This window comes from Phocoena phocoena, chromosome 9 (genome assembly GCF_963924675.1).
Source record: "Phocoena phocoena chromosome 9, mPhoPho1.1, whole genome shotgun sequence".
NCBI lineage: Eukaryota > Metazoa > Chordata > Mammalia > Artiodactyla > Phocoenidae > Phocoena > Phocoena phocoena.
In genome coordinates, this window is record NC_089227.1 from 81,510,876 (window position 1) to 81,529,413 (window position 18,538).

Genomic DNA, 18,538 nt, shown 5'->3' on the forward strand with positions numbered 1-18,538 from the left:
AAGGAAGTGTGAGAACCAAGTGGGATTATTTCAAGAATAAACTAAAGGGCTTCCCTGGTGGCGCGGTGGTTGGGGGTCCGCCTGCCGATGCAGGGGACGCGGGTTCGTGCCCCGGTCCGGGAGGATCCCGCATGCCGCGGGGCGGCTGGGCCCGTGGGCCGTGGCCGCTGGGCCTGCGCGTCCACAGCCTGTGCTCCCCGGCGGGCGAGGCCGCGGCAGTGAGAGGCCCACGTATCAAAAAAAAAAAAAAAAAAAAAAGAATAAACTAAAATATTTGCTATCAAAGGTAAATGAAGGTGAAATAGAATTCGCATTATAAAAAAGTCAAAACAATTTTAAGCAGAAAAAATAAAATGCAATATTATTCAGCTTGTTACCATAATATTTTGAAACTTTATAACTGTCAGAGCAATACTCATGACATTTCCTGGTCTGTTAACTGATAAGCATTTTATTACCTATGGGGAAAAAACTGGAACAACTTTAAGCTCTTAACTATAAAATGCAGGCAAAAGAATGGCAGGATGAGTAGGATTTAGACAGGGGTGAGCAGGGCAGCAGGCTGGGGTGGGGACAGTTTCCCAGGGAGGCGAAGCTTCATGTGCAAAGCATCACAACAGAGATTTCTTGAGCCTGTGTTTGTATTTTACGTAAATGGAATCATACAATAGGTTAAAAAAAATGCAGGCAAGACATATATCTTCTAGATATATAAAATATTTCAGCTAATGGAAGAGTCTATCCAAATGTCAGCTAGCTTTCCTCTGGGTCTGTTACACATAGGTCTGAACTTTCACAAAGACCTTGTAACAGGCTAACATTTCTTACACACTTCAGGAAAAAAAATGTTTTTTTCATACTCAATGTATGACCAGTGAAGAAATATAATGTGATTAAAATTTAATAGGCAAGGGGAATTTTACATTTAACTCAGCAGTGGTACTACCTGTTGTATTAAAGAAAATGACCGATTCAGATTAAGGAGATGCTTGGTTGTGTTGGGTTTTATGTATTTGTCATCCGTTCCTTAATGGAGAAGTTTACTCAGTAAATTAATGTTGGAACCATTTTTAGAAAACAGTATTTAACCCATTTAAAAGAGAAAAACTATTTTGAAAAATCTAAGCATGCCCATTTCCATATAAATAAATGTGAACATTATTTAAAACTAATTATAAATCAATTTTTTAGCTGTTCATCAAAGCAGGTCCACAGAAATCTCTAACTGAAAAAATTCCAAGCAATTCCTTTTAGGCATTGTTTGAGCTATTACAGATGTTTGAAAATAACAAAACTAAATTTAAAATATTCATAATAATAAACAAGACAAAATAGACAACACTTGGGCTTCCCTGGTGGCACAGTGGTTGAGTCTGCCTGCCAATGCAGGGGACACGGGTTCGTGCCCCAGTCCGGGAAGATCCCACATGCCGCGGAGCGGCTACACCCGTGAGCCATGGCCACTGAGCCTGCGCGTCCGAAGCCTGTGCTCCGCAACGGGAGAGGCCACAACAGTGAGAGGGCTGCGTACCACAAAAAAAAAAAAAAAAAGACAACCCTCAGAATGAGAAAAAATATTTGCAAATGAAGCAACTGATAAGCGATTAATCTCCAAAATATACAAATAGCTCATGAGCTCAATATCAAAAAAACAAACAACTCAATCCAAAAATGGGCAGAAGACCTAAGTAGACATTTCTCCAAATAAGTCATACAGATGGCCAACAGGCTCATGATGAAAAGATGCTCAACATCACTAATTATTAGAGAAATGCAAATCAAAACTACAATGAGGTATCACCTCACACTGGTCAGAAATGGCCATCATCACAAAATCTACAAACAATAAAAGCTGGATAGCGTGTGGAGAAAAGGGAACCCTCTTGCATGGTTGGTGGGAATGTAAATTGATACAGTCACTATGGAGAACAGTATGGAGGTTCCTTAAAAAACTAAAAGTAGAACTACCATGTGATCGAGCAATCCCACTACTGGGCATATACCCTGAGAAAACCATAATTCAAAAAGACACCTGCACCCCAATGTTCACTGCAGCACTATTTACAGTAGCCAGAACATGGACGCAACCTGAATGTCTACTGACAGATGAATGGATAAAGAAGATGTGGTACATATATACAATGGAATATCACTCAGCTATAAAAAGGAATGAAACTGGGTCATTTATAGAGATGTGGATGGACCTAGAGACTGTGATACAGAGTGAAGCAAGTTCGAAAGAGAAAAACAGATACCGTATATTAACGCATATATGTGGAATCTAGAAAAATGGTACAGATGAACCTATTTTCGGAGCAGAAATAGAGACACATACGTAGAGAGCAAACATATGGACACCATAGGGGGAAGGAGGGGGTGGGATGAATTGGGAGATTGGGATTGACATACATACACCACTACGTATAAAATAGATAACTAATGAGAACCTGCTGTATAGCAAAGGGAACTCTCTACTCAGCGCTCTGTGGTGACCTAAATGGAAAGGAAATCCAAAAAGGAGGGGATATATGTATACATATAGCAGATTCACTTCACTGTACAGCAGAAACTAACACAACATTGTAAAGCAACTATATTCCAATTTTTTTTAAAAAAGCATTCCTGCCCCCAATAAAAAAATATTCGGGACTTCCCTGGTGGCGCAGTGGTTAAGCCTCCGCACTCCCAACGCAGGGGGCCCATGTTCGATCCCTGATCAGGGAACAAGATCCTACATGTCGCAACTAAGAGTTCACATGCCACAGCTAAGGACCCAGCAAGCCGCAACTAGGAGCCTGCCTGTCGCAACTAAGACCTGGCACAACCAAATAAATTAATTAAATAAATATTTTTTAAAGATATTCATAATGAAGGCTTTTTACTAATTCCAACTGAGCTTTCCCCACTCTTCCTTCCAGAAGTGACTTTGTTCTACAGCTTTGGATGGGACTGGACTGAGGGAATAGATGAGAATTATCCACTTTGAAAGTCAGATTTGGGACATAAAGAATGAATAGGTAATTTATTTTAAAAAAAATGAACCAAGTATAAGACTGTTAGGAAGTATTAGGCAAAGAGACTCTTTTACATTCATCTAGAATTGTTGTTCTTATTCCCAAGGAGAATTTAAATATGATAAGATAGGCCATTTTCCCCACCTGGCTAGCTCCAAGGAGGTTGCCCCTCTCTGACAAATAACAGGGGAAATACCCAACACAGAATCCTTGCCTGTTATTATCTCCGTAGACAGTAACTTCTAGAGAGTGAGGATTAGTTCTTTCTCCTATTCAAGCTAACTACGTCTTGCACAGTGCTATGCACATCATAGGAATTCCTCAAAAGTTCGGTGAATTCCATTGAAAAACTAAGATTATTCACTAACCTTAGCTTCTTCAATGTCAAAGTATAAAGACAGAATCAGATAAGAGCACTGAATTCTAAATTAATTCAGTAAGAGTCATAAATTATGAAGTGCTTCCACCAATATATGGTTAAGTCAGGGGACCTACTTTTAAAATGACTTAGTTATTAAAAGACAAAAATAACACAAATGTCATAGAATTTTCAAAGGAGCTTTATCATTTGTATAACTTGCTAGAATTGGGGTTATCAAATTTAATATGAACAGCTTTCATCAAATTTGTATTTAATGAATGCAGCTGTGAAATGGGCAAATCCAATATACTGCAAACAGCCCAACTCTTCGTTCCACAGATATGATTCACCCTTAATAGCCAGAAGCATCACTTCAAATAGTTTGTGTTACGGCAGAATGGATCATGTCGTATTCATTCTACCTACAGGAAGGAAGCTAGCATCCATAATAGCAGCATTCAACTGTGTGTTACAAAGCACAACCCAGCAGAACGTTTATAACATAAAATGTGAAGATATTTAAAACATAAACTTTGTGGGTTGTGGCAGACCAGAGACTTCTCTCTTTCCACTAAAGGGATACATTTTTGATTCAAGTCTTTCAAATCCTAGGACCTGAGATCAGCTACAAAACTTACCCAGGACTGTGGAAAAACGTGTCAGCCTCTGCTTTGTACTGCTAAGACTCAACTCACCATTTCTATAAACACATACATACACAAGCATGGACGTTTCTACAAAGAGCAAATTTATCATTCATTTAACGTGGAGGATGCGTCTGCATTTGAGAACGTAATGGACATTCACATTTCTTCCTCCAGATAAATGTGTACTATGGAGTAAAGCTCCAGTTGAGAGGGCTATGAGTTCTAGTCCTCCTTTTTAATATTTCACTCCTGAGAAAATTCTCTATCACATATAAGCAATTTCGAAAATATTCGCAATCTAAGGAGGTTTCCAGATCTACCTGGGAAAATGAACAATTGCATACCAGTTTGACAGACAGTATACAAGAATCAGATCAGAGGGTAAAAGTCACAGCATTCCAATGCAAAGAGGTTTCAAGGTCATTCAGACGTCCAAGGTCAAATCTCAGTTCTGAAAAAAGAAAATTGGCTGCCTGATCTTAGACAACTTAATCTTGCTAAACCTCGTTTCCCTCGTGTGAAAAGTGGGGATGAAAATAGAACTGCTGTGGGAGTTGGAGTTTACACACACACCACACATGCCAAGTCTCCAGCACAATCCCATGGATCAGGCACTGCATGATATGTAGCTGTACATGCATAATATCACGTGGACACTCTACAGCTGTCCCTACATCCTATTTCCCACATTAAACAGGCATTATCTGCTCACGTTCTCTCCTCCTTTCTGCATTATGGGCCATTACAGGCAGAAGCTGTGTCATATTCAATTCCGTAACTGCAGGATCTAACACATGCCCGGCATATTGTATAAACCAGTCAACTGCTACTTATGTTTGGCGAGAGCCGCTGGCTCCTCATATATGTTAACATATTTTATCAAGTAAGTCAAATGAAAAATGAAGTGCTCATTCTTAACCTATTAAACTTTCTCCCTCTGTTTTTGTTAAATTTACATAGGTGGACTCTTATTTAGCCGTAACAATCAGCTGCTGATTTTCTATTTAAAATGTGAAACTTGAAGTTCCCCCATTGTTTCACCATCGTGGGGTTCATCTGGGTACCATTCCAAAAATTTAATTTGCTTTGTTATTAAAAAAAAAAAATACTAGCCCAGCCCCCTCCGCCTGGATGTGGCTGGAGCTTGAGGCGCGCAGGGCCTGGGACACCACAGACCTGGGACCCAGAGCAGCTCAGAGGCAGTGAATAATGGCTCTTCAAGTCTGCAATAAAAAATGGCCTCCAATAAAACTACACTGCAAAAAACGGGAAAGAAACAGAATGCAAAGAGTAAAAAAGTCGAAGAGGCAGAACCTGAAGAATTTGTGGTAGAAAAAGTACTGGACCGACATGTAGTGAATGGGAAGGTGGAGTGTTTCCTGAAGTGGAAGGGATTTACAGATTCAGACAATACTTGGGAACCCAAAGAAAATTGAGATTGTCCAGAGTTGACTGAAGCATTTCTTAATTCTCAAAAAGCTGGTAAAGAAAAAGATGGAACAAAAAGAAAATCTTTATCTGACAGTGAATCTGATGATAGCAAATCAAAGAAGAAAAGAGAATGCTGCTGATAAACCAAGAGGTTTAGCCAGAGGTCTCGACCCAGAGCTATAACTGGTGCCACAGACAGCAGTGGAGAATTCATGTTTCTCAGGAAATGGAAAGATTCAGATGAGGCAGACTTGGTGATGGCAAAGGAGGCAAATATGAAGTGTCCTCAAATTGTAATTGCTTTTTATGAAGAGAGACTAACTTGGCATTCTTGTCCAGAAGATGAAGCTCAATAATTGTCTGCATTGTTTTTTATATACATTTTAATATATATATATATATATATATATATATATAAAATCTGGGTCTTGGTTTTTTGATTTATTAGTGTGAAGAAATAACTACATTCTAATGAAAATCAAGTTTGATATGTTCGTTTTGAAGTAGTATTGGGGAAGTTATTGGGTTTTGGGGGTTTTTGGGGGGGGCTTCGTTTTTTGTGTTTTTTTTGCATCTGTACCACTGGTTACTTTGAACAAATAAAAGCTGTCTGTAGTTGCTTCCTTTAGCAGAAAAGAACATTTGATACCACGGTATATTATTTCCTCTGCATTAGAGAACAGCTTTTCTAAATGTTGAGGAAAATCTCCATAGTCATTACTCAGTCAGAATTTAGAATTTGCATTTAACTCATACATGTCTAAGGAACTTTCTGGTTTTTTTTGTATGTGTATACATAAAATACATATGTAAATGGTTTGGGGGATTTTTGGTTATTGTTTAATTACATTTACCAAAACAAAAACAGCCTTTCACAACCATGGATAAGCCCATGTTTCTGGGATTCTATCATTTTAAGCAATATAAGAAATCACGTTCAACTTAAATTGAAAATTTAAGTCTTAACCTTTCAAATTAAATAATTTTGTAATTAATTAGACAAATTAATGTAAATAATTTAAATTGGATAATTTTTTTTTTTTTTCGGTACGCGGGCCTCTCACTGTTGTGGCCTCTCCCATTGCGGAGCACAGGCTCCGGACGCGCTGGCTCACGGGCCTAGCCGCTCCGCAGCATGTGGGATCTTCCCGGACCGGGGCACGAACCCATGTCCCCTGCATCGGCAGGCGGACTCTCAACCACTGCGCCACCAGGGAAGCCCCAAATTGGATAATTTTTTAAAGCAGCCCTATCAGAATCTGCATCCATATCTACCGTCATATAAATGCAGTTTTATATGCAAAGCCCCTGAAAGGAAAATTTTATCACTGTCAACAAATGACACCCAAATGAAAAAAACTAGAAAAATTCTGGTATGTTTTAATTAGCCAAGCAAGACTTATTTAAATGGACATTTAAAGCTTCCTTTTGGCAAACCATTTCTTTATAAGAAGTTGAAATCCCTGTGCTGTATTTACTGAAAGACTTGTGATACATGGAATGTCTCAGACTTGTTAATGGAAACCTAATCAGATGGTTAGAGATGTTGGCAATTTAGGATCTGCAGGAATAACTGAGTGAACAAACTTTTCTAATCTAAACTTGACCTGCATGTTTTTTCAAACTTTACCCCAACCCATTCCTTACACGTAGGCTCAAGCTTCTCAGTATTTTGGGTTACTGGTTCAGCAGAAGCCAGGAAAAACAATAACTTTGTAGTAATCATAATGTTATTCAACTGTATATTGTTTACTTTATGGTAAAGAGTGGTGAACAGTGGTCAATAAATAGTTTTATATTCAAAAAAAAAACTAACAGAATTGTAGGTCTTGAACACAGGTGAGTTTCTTTTTTTGATTCAAAATGAAACAAACTTTCTGGGTAAAAACTTAAATAGCTGATTTCTGCCTAGTGGAAAGATTCCCTGTTTACAGTTCTTTGCTAAAAAGGAAAGAAATGAAAATATTTTTGCCAGATTGTAAGCCCATAGGAAAGTTACAGATTAGAGTTTGCACTAATTGCTCAAGCTCATTTCTTTTTCAAAAAGGAGATCCTAATTTTTAACAACTTGACAAGATTACAGCAACCTATTTGGTACAACTCAGATTATTTTCATATTTCCTCTTTTTCTTGCTCCTACTGGTGGCCAATCTCAGTCAGAAGTCTAAGCAGCACCTCCAGTCTCCTCTCCACAAAGTGTGCCAGAAACAAGTAGCACAGAAGAGGTGCCACCACCCTTAATTTGAACCTTTGTGATACCCTCAGTCCACAACTGCAGAGCTCTTCTTCGATTTACCTTTTCCAAACAAATAAACCATGTAATCTAATTCCACCCCACCCCCCCAACCTCACATCCATTCTCCTTTTGATACATTTTTCTCTTTGTTTTTTATTTGTTTGTTTTTAATATAATGAGTCCCATATACCCAGAGTCATCCCTCAGTATCCGTGGGGAATTTGTTCCAGGACGTCTGTGGATACCAGAATCCGTGGATGCTCAAGTCCCTTATGTAAATGGCATAGTACAATCAGCCCTCCATATTCCTGGGTTCTGCATCTGCGGATTCAACCAAGTGAATTGAACTGTGGTTGGTTGAACCGCCCGATGCAGAAGCAGTGGGGACAGAGGGTCTACCGCTTTTCCTACTCACTGGATCTAGCAGAGCATCAAATAAGTAAGCAACCTGCAGAACCTTTATGTTTCCTGCAGGGAGCCTGAAACCTGTGTTTTCACAAGCCCTCCAGGTGGTCTTGACATGCGCCCAAGGTTGGAAACCTCTGCTCCAGCCTTTCAGGATGGGGCCCAGACTGGCAGATATTTTTCATGACTTTTTGTTCTTATAAACATACTGAAGATCCCCAATCATCTGACTGATCCCAGGGCCAGGATTTGAGTGACTTAATGTTTAAGTACAATTCTGATAGAAGTCACAACATTTCCATTTCATAATAACTAATGTTTGGGTGAATAAAGTCTTTGTCTCTTGGAATTTGAACTACCTCACTACAGATTCTTAAATTTTATTTGTATCACACATATCCACACGCAACCAAGGCAATTTGAAGGAGAAACCCAAAGGAAAAAAGGCAAAACATCTGTCTTTAGTGGGGAAAGCACTGCAGAGGGTCCAAAAGCCCTACTTACCTGAAACCCAACTCTCAGCTCACTCTCTCTAACAATGAGAAAATCGGAATGGAGAATATGGACGGTTCAGTGCAAGTAGCAGTAACATATATGTTGTTAACAACATATATGTTGTTACATATATCAACATATATGTTGATAACAAAAACAACATTTATTTTGTCCTTACTGACATAAGCACTTTGTCAAATGAGCCACGTGTATTATTTAATCCTCACAACAACTTTTCCCATCTCACAGATAAGGAAACTGAGGCACAGAGATGTTAAGCAACCTGCCCAAAGTCTTAGAGATCTTAAGTGGCAGAGCTGGGACCCCACAATCTAGGTTTCTCTGACTTCAAGCCCCATAAGCTCTTAACAAGTTTGTTGTGCTGACTTCCAGCCCATCAGCCCAGATTTGGTGGACAATGGGAAAATCACTTGATGGTGCGTTATCTAGAAACCTCTCCTATGGACTGAACACTGCAGTTTGGATGCCTAGTCTGTCTCAGACCTATTGAGGGGCTCATTTTCCTCCTTGCCCACGAGAAAGATTACAAAGTGTAACCTGAGTACATCAGGCCTTGAGGCAAACTCTACCATTCACTGTAACTCACAACAGTCACATCAACATGGTACCATCTTGAATATCAGAAAGGACATAGTATGAGCAAACTGCCTGATAATCAAGTCTAAATAGACTTACCGGTTGAGAAATAATCCTGGCATATATTCTTCAAGCAATATTTACTCACTGCAGAACAATGAATTTAAGTTTCAGCTTTGGAATCCGTTGCTTGTTTTAAATGTACCAGACCGTCTTGAGATAATTATCAACCCCTCCTCAGCGCTCCCCACTGCAAGTGCTCCAACACTATTATCTTCCCTCATCTACACACTGAATCTCTGTAGCTCATGGAAAGCCTGTGTCAGAGTAGATCAAGACTGGGGCACTGGGCAGAAGTTCGTGGACAAAAAGACACAAGTCCTTAACTTTAGGCTCTTTCCATCAGAAGTAAGAAAGAGGACAGACCTTAAAGTGGCTGGCAAAGTCAAGTGACCTTTATAAACACACTACACAAAATCCCATAGACGCCAGTCCACAACTGGGACAGCTGGCCACTCGCGCTGTTAGAGCAGGTTCCCTCCCAGGTCCACAAGAGAAACGTCCAGATGCTCTCTAGGCTGCCCCGATTCTGCTTGAATCTTGAGGGCAAAATACTCCTAGTATACTTCCTTTATACATACTTCCTCTCTGGTAGAGTCACAGTTTGCCAACAACAAAGGTAGAACTAATTTATGTACACACCGAAATACATTTCATCGCTCATACAAATTCAGTATTCAATCAAGACAGTGTAGTAGTAATCTTACTCTATTTCCGGTTTTCTCAGTCTGCACTGACATTTTGGACCGGATAATTCTTTGCTGTGAAGGGCTGTCCTGTGCATGGTAGGATGTTTAGCAGCATCCCTGGCCTCTACCCACTAGATGCCAATAGTAAACCCAAAAATATCTCTGGGAGAGCAAATCACCCCTAGCTAAGAATCACTGCTCTATTTGCTCAATTTGTCCCATTTGTCTCTAAAAGGCAAATGTAATACTTCTATACCACAATGCAACTGTTTAAAAGATATTTCATATACCCTGTGACTGTCAGTCTCTGTGATTCTCTGATGATTATTCAGACATCCAAGTGGCCTGCCTTTCTTATTCTGGCATTGTTACTGTATTAAAATTCCCTTGGCTCAAGTGCCAGACCCTGCCTGGTTTCCATCTCTCCACCTTCCTTTTCTGACAACCTGAGACCCCTGAATTCCACCCAGCTTTAGACACACCTCCAACTTTGTCTCTCAAGGACTGACCTTTTTTTTTTCTGAGTTATATAATAATATATTTATTGAGTATATACAGTGCACCAAGGATGGTTTTTTTTGTTTTGTTTTGTTTTACATCTTTATTGGAGTATAATTGCTTTACAATGGTACGTTAGTTTCTGCTTTATAACAAAGTGAATCAGTTATACATATACATATGTTCCCATATCTCTTCCATCTTGCGTCTCCCTCCCTCCCTATCCCACCCCTCTAGGTGGTCACACAGCACGGAGCTGATCTCCCTGTGCTATGCGGCTGCTTCCCACTAGCTATCTATTTTACGTCTGGTAGTGTATACATGTTCAAGGACTGATCTTGATTTGGCAAGGAGGGATACTAGCCTAATGTTCTCATAATCAATTTCCTGTTACTCCCACTATTTGTCATTAAACCACATCCTGGTGATCCAGTTTTGAAAACCAGGCATGTGCCTTGAACTGGATACAAAGTCCCCACTCACCATTCAATGCTGATAATTCAATTTGTGTCTTATACTTTTATAATTGGTCTCTTGATGCCACGATCCTCTAGAACCAGGACCCTAAATTATTCTTGCAGCCCTGCCTCAGAATTTGTGACTATCTGTATGCTCATGGAATTGTTAGCCCAATATTATTTTGTCTGCTCCTTGGAATTTCAAATATCACCTGCTTTGATGTTGGCCATCACTGAGCTTCTACAACCATCAACGCAGGCTCATTTGACCTTGTTACACCTACAAGATGCCAATGACTGTACTAGGCTGCTACCATCCACGATTTCATCAGCTCTCTGGACACAATCCTCCGTCTGTCAGTCTCGTTCTGTAACCCTGTTGCCCCCTCCCCAGTGCCCATCCCACCCACGCAATTGCGGGGGGTGTCCAGATCCAGGTATTTGCTCATGAGATGGTTGTTACCCTAGCTAGGCTATGGCACTCAGACCAAGACTGGATACTGGAATTAATATTTGATTAGCTCTTCTAGGTAGTTCACTCAATTTTACTTAAACCTTAAGCCAGAATATTGCTTTTCCAGTTACATCGTCCAGAAAGGGGTGGAGCCTAGATAACGAACAGAAACAGGATCTCCAGTGCTCCCTCACAATGAACGTTACATTTGAGTACATAATCCTTTTTCTGGGGGGTGGGTGGGGGGGTACGCGGGCCTCTCACTGTTGTGGCCTCTCCCGTTGCAGAGCACAGGCTCCGGACCCGCAGGCTCAGCAGCCATGGCTCACGGGCCCAGCCGCTCCGCGACATGTGGGATCCTCCCGGACCGGGGCACGAACCCGTGTCTCCTGCATCGGCAGGTGGACTCTCAACCACTGCGCCACCAGGAAAGCCCCATAATCCTTTTTACTCCCACATATTTTCTCAGGAAAGGAAAGCCTTTTGCAATTCTCACTCCAATCAAAATGCTTAATTGCCTCAATTTCTTTACCTCATCTCCCACCTTCTTCATAACTACAGGAAGTATAAAATGTAAGCACAAATAACTCCGAAAGAAATGAGAAACAAAAATAAAAAGACTGTAAAAGTGTCGAAATCCTCCCAGTAATTAATTTTCACTTAAATATCTTCAGGGACTAAAAGTCTGCTCATTATGAAGGGAAACTTAATGGGTCACTCCTTCCAATCTTCTGCCTTTATGGAGAGGGGCGCCCAAACCATTCAAATTAGGCGTTGACCCTGGCTAGGCAATAGCACGACCCACAGTTAAAAATTACGTTTTTATGAGCTTCACAAAAACAAGACCCATTAGAGCGCAGCAAATACTTTCAGAACTTCCCGGTAGCTGGGCCAGAATCCTCAGTACTACTCTACCAGCCCACAGCAAGCTAGTGCATGGACTAGGGAAACACACAAGCTAAATGAAGGCACTATGACAGCAAGAAAGATAAGTCTCAATGACACAAGCCTATTTACACATAAAGCCAATTGCTCCCAGTGACAAGCAGTGTTTTTCAAATTGCAGATCATAACCCAAAGCACTGGAAAGAATGACCTATTAAGGCTCTCTCCCCCAGTGAATGCACTGAAATTAACTAATAGGTCTTGACTGCAATTTTTTTCTTTTGAGGAATGGAATAGAAAATTTCAGAATGCATTACAAGCAAATAGTAACAGTAAAAATGTTTCATGAAATTTTTTTCATAGATAGATGATAGATAGGTAGATAGACAGATAGATAGATAGATAGAGACAGAAGTTCAACAACTATTTACTGAGCACCTACAATGCACCAAGTACTTTTCTAGACAGATACACCAATGACTAAAACAGATAAAAATTCTTGTGTTGCTTATACATAATATTTTAGATAGAAATGTAAAATGGATTTCTTAGTGTAAGTCATAGATTTTTTTTTTTTAAGTTTGAAAGACACTATTTATAATACAGAGGTGCCCAAGCATCCTCCCTACCAATCCACCAAGACAGACCCACCCAATAATCGCCCCGCCACTCTGGGAAGCCCCAGACAGGAATGAAGTGGAAGGAATAGCCCAAATCATCCGCCATCCCCGCTTGCAAATCCGCCTTCAAGGTCAAGCCTGTCTTCTTGAAGCCATTCTCTGTTTGCTCTGTTTTGCATCTTCCCCTTTAATTTTGTTTCTTTCCCACAGTTCTAATAAGATAAGTCTCTTGAAAGGGAATGAAAACAGCTAAATGAACCAGTTCTCGGTGGATAGTCCCTAGAAGTGTAACAGGTGGAGAAGTTCTGTTTATATTTTTATTAAATATTAACTGCTAGTAACAGGCAAAGCATCGAAATTGTGATAGCAGATTCTCTTTGACCCATTAAACAACATATCTACATATCTTCTCCCTAAATTTCTTCAGAAACATCCTAATAGGTATTAACCAGGGTCCAATCTGATACTTCTCAACATAATGATTTGCTTATTTAATCTGAAGCCGCCGTAGCTCACATTTAGTGGTTCTCCAGGATGAGCCCCACATTGTGCTACGTGCCTTGTCTTTCATCCTCACAATGATCCGGTGAGGGCAGAATTATTATCTGCCTTCTGTAAGAGAAGATGTTAAAGCTTCTAGAAGTTAAGTCATTTGTCCAGGATCATTCAGCTAGTAAGTGGCAGAGCTAAAATTTTAACAAATGCCATATAGCTCCACAAAATGACTGACTGTATATCCATTAGGGGCAGAAGGTTTATTATGTATGAAAAAAATGTAAACTCTGCTCAGAAAACGTACTCTACAAGCCTCTGCTTCCCCTGACTTGCTCTTAGTCATTCTTTACAATTTTCATAATCATTAATAAAGTCTATAAATAAACAAACCATTAGGTTTAGAACCGAAGTGTCAACACAAGTACTTTTTCCTTCCTTCAATGCAATAGGTTTAAATATGTGGTTGCTCAAAATATTGTGACATTTCTCGCACCAACCCCTTTTAATTGCCATAAGGATAGTGGGAGGATAAGAGGACAGATTCTGGGTCCAGAATGTGTGGTCTCAACTACCAGCCCCACAATTTATATGAAGCTTATGTACAGCTGTATAGCCTTGGGAAAACTGTGCCTCAGTTTCCTCAACTGTAAAATGAAAATAATAATAGTATTTACCTAGGGGGTTATTTTGAGGGTTAAATGAGATACCATAAGCAATGCACTTAGAACAGTGTGGACACTGAATAAACGCTATGCATTTGTTATCCTTACGATTATTACTTCCTAAGAAGCACTAGCTCATCTCATTCTACTAAGCATTAACGTCTTGGAGTTTATCAAGAAAAAACTAACTGATTCACTTTGTTATAAAGCAGAAACTAACACACCATTGTAAAGCAATTGTACTCCAATAAAGATGTTAAAAAATAATCCCAACAGGAATAAAAACAAAAAGAAAGAATGTGTATTTTGTTTTTGAGTGACCGTGTATATTGTTTTTGAGTGACGTGTATTGTATAAATGTCAATTAGATCCAGCTGGTTGGTGGTGGAGTTCAGTTCTGTATCCTTGTTGATTTTCTGCCTACTACTATCAATTACTGAGAGTGGAATATTAAAGTCTTTGATTATAATTGTGAAAAAAAAAAAAGAGTAAGTTCTGGGTGGTGGGGAAAAGAAATCAATCATTAAACTTGAAACTCTGTCAAGACAGAGAATTATGTCTGTTCCATCATCTGTCCCTTCATTCCCCAGTTGCTTGAGTTGCTGAAAGGTGCACAGTAGATGCTATGGCCTAATTTATGCTGTTTTTGGAAAGCATTACACTTCATAACTTATTTGAAAAGGAACCATTTTGTTTTAATGCTGATATATGAGATCTCTTCGCTTTGCAAAACACAACCAGCATGTTTATTTACTGAACAAAGGTCAGTACCATAAGTTTGTATGAAAAGAGAAATCATAACCATTGTCAAAAGAAGATTCAAACCAATTTTGCAGCGAAGGTCTATATGTTGTTTTTAACAACTGTCTCAAATGTTGGTCAAATGAAAAGGTCAAGTGTACATCAATATAAAAGAATATAAAGGTCCTCACTATCCCTTAGCCTGTTCTCTTAGTGAGGCAAAAACACATTTAAAGTGCATCTCCTCATAATCAATTTCTTTACTTACAAATGTCATTCTGAATGGACATTTTACAGCTGATTAATATTTGTCCCTTTTTCTCACATGCAAATACAAGACCACCAAAATGCATACTTCTGGTAGATTTCCTTCCTGCTGATTCAAGCGCTGATTTCCTACAGATCTGCTATCTATAGCCCTGGCAGAAAAGCTGCCATGTTGCTTAAATATATTCATCTCTTCTCTTCCAAAATATTTAAGGTAAGTGAACAACTAAACATCTGATTGTAGAAGGTAGAAAACATTGTCATTGCCTTCGTCAAAAAGTCAACATATTAAGTATGTTGCACATACAATTGTACTCAATTAACATTTTAATTAAGGATAACAAACAATAATTAAACAGATGACATTTTAATTAATTTTCTCAACTGTAAATAGCCTGATGGAAATTATTGTTAAATCTGATTTAAATATTTCTCCTTGCAAAAACAGTGACCTCAAACTACCCATGATCAAAAACGTTGCCCTCTTATGTACGTATATGGTCATAATGTCGTAGCCATAAATAAGTTTCCAAGTAAAGTTTCTCAGTGTTATCAACCCTGTTCTCTTCACTTGGTATGCAAACAACAGTGTAGCTCTATATAATTATGTCTTTCAAGGCACTTGTTTATGTCTTGTGCAAAAACATAGCACTAAAGTACCTCAGGGTTGAATACTACAGTTAAAGATTCATGCTTGGTCATTAAATCCAGATAAGCTATTCTGCCAAGCTTGGCAACCCAATTCCATGAAATCCAGTTTTCATATTGCCATAGACTCCTGAGACCTGTCCCTGGTTTGGCAACACAGAAGGGGTTGCTAATTGTGCCAGGTGGCATTATTAATTTCTCAAAGCAAAATTAGATTTAATTCATTTTGGTTTTGAAAATAAATGTGGGCCATTCAGCACTTTGTAGCAGAGTGGAATGACAGCATAGCAAATGACGCCTAAGATATTAGATAGTGAACTGTCAAGAAAACAGAATAAGCCCTGCTATCAAGGTTGCCAGACTGGCATTCATTAATTAATTAATTTTTGGTTTTGCTCTTTTGTCCCATATTGGAACATACTTATACTAAAGGATGGTCCATTATTTATCAGAAATTCAAATTTAACTGGGGGTTCTGTATTTTATCTGGCAACCCTCCTATTTTAAAAATGTATTTTATTGAAGTATAGATGATTTACAATTTGTGTTAGCTTCTGGTGTATAGCAAAGTGATTCAGTTATACATATATATAATGGTTTGCATTGGCTAATCCCAAACTGCCAATCCATCCCACCGCACACCCACCCTCCCCCTTAGCAATCACAACTCTTTTCTCCATGTCTGTGAGTGTGTTTCTGTTTCGTAGGTAAGTTCATTTGTGTCATATTTCAGATTCCACATGTGCCTTGTTAATTTTCTTTTCTTCCCTTTTTTTTTTGGCCATGCCACATGGCTTATGGGATCTCAACCAGGGATTGAGCTTGGGCCGTGGCCGTGAAAGCCCAGAATCCTAACCACTAGACCACCAGGGAAATCCCTGGTAACCCTACTTTTAAAAGAGCAGTATCTGTAAGATAAACACACCTTGAGAAACATTTTCTTGGTCTCTGATATAGGGTGAGCTATGGCAAAAATGAGAAGAAATCTGATGCTAGACGATGCTCTGGGGCCCTGGGAAGGTGGAAGGATGGGTCCTTAGCCAGCATCAAGAAAGCATGTCCAGGAAACAAACACTGTTTATTTACTAAGTCATATCTGGAGTTTAAAAGTTATTGATCTATTGTTTAATCTGCTCTGCCTTGTTTTTTAATTGTAATAAATAGGTCTCAGAGGACAGCAAGCTGCACCTTGGGGTCACTCTGTCACTGAAGGAGACACTTGGGGTCTATCACAGACTCTGCATGGTTTCCTGCAGGGGAATTCCTGGAAGACAACACAATTCCCAGAGAGATGGCTGGAAGAGGCAGCTGCTCTCCAGTGCAAAGTGAGCCTCAGACAAAGAAGTGGGGTTCTCATGGCTCAGGATAGAGAAGGACAGGGGGACAGAGAAGGACAGGGGGACAGAGACGTCCACAGGCTGAGAGGTCAAGAGAGGGGAGTTTTTCCCAAGAACTTCCAGCTTTGGGAAGTTCAAGTGTTTCTTCCTAGCTGAGAATGCTGAAGGGGTATGATGATTAGGATAAATGGTCTGCTTGAAATCTGTATTTTTTCATCGACACGATTAGAACTGAATATTTTAATTCAATTACCCAGATATTTCACCAAAGAGAAGTATCAGTTCCAACAGGAGATATCTAGGGCTAGTGATCCCCTCTTTTCAAAAATATCCCCTCTTCACCTCCAGTTACTCAACAATCCCGTTATAATTTTGGAGTCACTCATTGTACAGTAACTCTCTACCCCACCCAACCTCTGCAATCTCCACATCTCTTGAGAGAAACTCCCATAGCCTTAAAGAAGGCCCCTGGCTACTCTTCAACTCAAAGAAAGGGTCTCCAGCTTAACAATGAGTTTGCTTGTGGAAATGAAAGGCAAACAGAAACTCATCACCTAACACCGTTGTTTACCTGGAATGTAAGGCCTTTGGCAGGCATCTGTCTCTATGTTAGAGGCAATCTTTCTCAGTATGCAGTTGTTATTGCTGCTATTAGCACAATGCATTTAGCACAACCTTGACGCGAGGTTCAAGTATTCTGAGCACTCAATTCAACAATATTGAATGTATGAATGGATGGACCAGTGAATGAAAGTTGGGCAGCCCACAGAAAACCTCAGAGAGAGCTGATCGGTGCTTCCCAAGAGGTCTGAAGGTCCTCCCCTCCCTACCAGGCAAAGCTGGAAGTTCAAGTGTCCTGGCAGAAGTGCAGAGAGTAAGGATACTGCCTTCCTACTGCTGTGGATGAAGGTCCTCTGACAGGCCCCACGAACAGAGGGTGTATTTTAAAGAGATCTTGTTTCCTAATACATATTGTTAAGCTCTCTCCTACGGCCCTACGCAAGCTTGGCTGGCGACTTTTCTGTTAACGACAAATGAGCCGCAATTCTCTCTCGCTTTCAGCTTTAAACAAGTCCCCTCCCCACTTTTCTTAACCTAGGGGTTAAGTCCACCCTCCGCCCCTTACAAGTGCACTGACAGCATATTTCCAATATCCTCCAGTCTTCAACTGCCGTATCTTTCAAACCGGGCTCAAAACACCTCTTTGTAGAAGCCTCTCCGAATTAACTCATGGAATCCAATTTTACTGTTTTCTCCTTTTATCTGAACCCTTACACACTTACATGTCAGGTCTTTACCATATATTTTTATGTTATTTACTCAGAGAAAGAATGTCAGAGCTTTGTATGTTATTGGTGCTCCAAATGTAGCTTTGAAAAGTAAGTGAATGAAAACTAGTGCGGAGGAGCATAGAAAGCTCTGTTGTTCTAAGATCTAATGTATCTACTCTTACCCATCTTTGAACTCAAGTGTTCAACACATGAATGTAGTCCTTCCACTTGATACTCAAAGTATGGTCCGTGAACCAGCATCACCTG

At 39.8% G+C, this 18,538-nt stretch overlaps 1 protein-coding gene and 1 pseudogene across 1 annotated transcript in view; one reads left to right on the top strand and one right to left on the bottom strand.

Moving 5' to 3' along the window:
- GRM8 (glutamate metabotropic receptor 8) overlaps positions 1-18,538 on the bottom strand; it is a 751,547-nt gene that overhangs the window by 657,159 nt on the left and 75,850 nt on the right. The window lies entirely within an intron of this gene.
- Positions 5,258-5,809, top strand: LOC136128181 (chromobox protein homolog 3 pseudogene; annotated as a pseudogene).